Genomic DNA, 2,211 nt, shown 5'->3' with positions numbered 1-2,211 from the left:
TCCCTTATCCACAATGCTTGGGACCAGAAGTGTTTGGGATTCTGGAATGCCTTTATTTGCCTGTATGTACATAATGAGATACCATGGAGATGGGACCCGTCTAAACACAAAATTGATTCATGTTTCGTATACACATAGCCTGAAGGTAGTTTTATACAATATATTTTTCAATAATTTTGTGCGTGAAACAATGTTTGTGTATGCTGAACCATCAGAAAGCAAAGGGGTCGCTGTCTCTACCATCTGTGGAAAAATTTTTGGTTTATGGAGTATTTTGGAATTCTGGAAAAGGGAGCCCCAACATGTATTTTTTAAAAATGCTCTCCACCTTTCAGTCCTAGGAACAAGAGCCCTAAAGATGCAAACAGTCATGGCAAAATCCCTGACAATGCCAGTGAAAACATGGGTAGGAAATGACCCTCTCGATGTAATTGGATTGTAATGCGCACCATCTGACCAGTGACTAAACCGACTGAGTCTGATAGAACAACAGGTTATCATCATACATATCCACCCCAGTTTAGAAAATACTGTGTCACTGAACTGAAAGTGTTCAAAGATATAGGCATGTTAGTCTAGATCAGTATGCAGAGGGTCAGTCAGCTCTCCAGATCCATGCATTCAAGCATGGCTTGAAAATGTTCAAAAATATATAAAGAGCAAACCTTAAATTTGCTATTTTATTTAAGGAACACCATTTTACCATCCATGTATAGTCTTGTATTTCAGGGGACTTGAATATCCACAGATTTGGCAACCTGTGTGTGTGTGTGTGGGGGGGGGAGGTCCTGGAACCAAACCCCACCAGATACCAAGGTCCCACTATAAAGGAAGATTGGAAAGAGAAACAGTAGAATTGGAATATATCTACAAACTCTTCAATAAATGGGGTAAACAAAGATGATGGTTTCCTGGCACACTACATACAGTATGTCATAATCATTACACATATCATAACTCCCCAAGACTCATAAGGGCTCTTGGTCAGTTCATCACATCACCTTCCTGGTTATCAGCCAGGATCACACTATAGCTGCAACTGAACAGCAGAAATAGTGCAGTTCGACACAGATTTTATTGCTATAGCTCCGTGTTCTGGAATTCTGGGATTTGTAGTTTATGAGATAATTAGCTCGGGTGCTACAACAAATAACTCCGCCACCATTCATATAGTTCTATTCCCCTTGGCTTTAGGCAGCATCCTTTCTCCTGCCTTTTTTTAATGCTATAAAATAGGTCCATTTTTTCATTATAATCTAGAAGCAGGACAAGAAGAGAAAAGCTAAAGATCCCTTGCCTGACCGATTGACCTGATAATATTAGCTTTAAAACAGCAGCAGAAACTTATCACCCATATTTCACACATTTGCTACACAAAAACATGGCATTGTTCAGGTAGCATTTATATGATACCCTTCCCATCCTGCCATAAGATCTTATTCAGGGATTCATGCCATTATTTTCTTGTTATCTTATACCTTTTTATTTTACAACTCACTTTCCAGCCAAGCTTAGCTCTTAAAAGTCACACAACAGCATTCCTATAGAATATAAAATTATGAAAACCATGTATGAATAGATGCTTGGCAGACGGGGGAAAACCACGTGCCATGGAAAGCATGTATCCTGTCACTGAGTTGTATGGGACTGAGCAAAAAATCTCAGCTTTGGACATTGGTAGAGTGGGCGCTTGGTATATGCTGGGATTTGGTTCCAAGACCACCCCATGAATATCAAAATCTGTGGATGCTCAAGTCTACGTAGTGGGATAGTAAAATTGTGTCACTTATATAAAATGGAAAAATCAAGGTTTGCTTTTGGAAACATATCTTTTTTGAAGATTTTCAGTCTTAGGAGGGTTGAATCTGTGGATACAGAGAGCCAAGTGTAGATAAGGAGAGTGGCATCCATTACACACAGTAATTTCATTGACTAGGAATATTTTATTGTAATTTGCTGAATGGCCAACACAGCTGCTCCTGCATATAATCCCATGCACATAGGAGCTCATAAAAGTGGGCAATAAGTTCAATAGAACTTTTCAAGCTAGACCCTTTAAAAAAGGTTGTGAGTGGAAAAAATAGCTGATGCTGAAGATATGCAGACTGCAATAATCAGAGTTTTAACACTGTATTTCGTTGTGGGGTTGCAAACATTCAGAAATACTGTATATACTACTTGACTATAAGTCAACCTAATGTATAAATGGAG

General features: G+C 38.8%; 1 protein-coding gene across 1 annotated transcript in view; it reads left to right on the top strand.

Annotated features, from left to right (window-relative positions):
* The window catches only part of PDE6B (phosphodiesterase 6B), a 21,578-nt gene that overhangs the window by 16,630 nt on the left and 2,737 nt on the right, over window positions 1-2,211 (top strand). The gene's annotated exons all lie outside the window — the stretch shown is intronic.

Source organism: Sceloporus undulatus, chromosome 2 (assembly GCF_019175285.1).
Source record: "Sceloporus undulatus isolate JIND9_A2432 ecotype Alabama chromosome 2, SceUnd_v1.1, whole genome shotgun sequence".
Taxonomy (NCBI): Eukaryota; Metazoa; Chordata; class Lepidosauria; order Squamata; family Phrynosomatidae; genus Sceloporus; species Sceloporus undulatus.
This window is presented reverse-complemented; position numbering and strand designations above follow the sequence as displayed.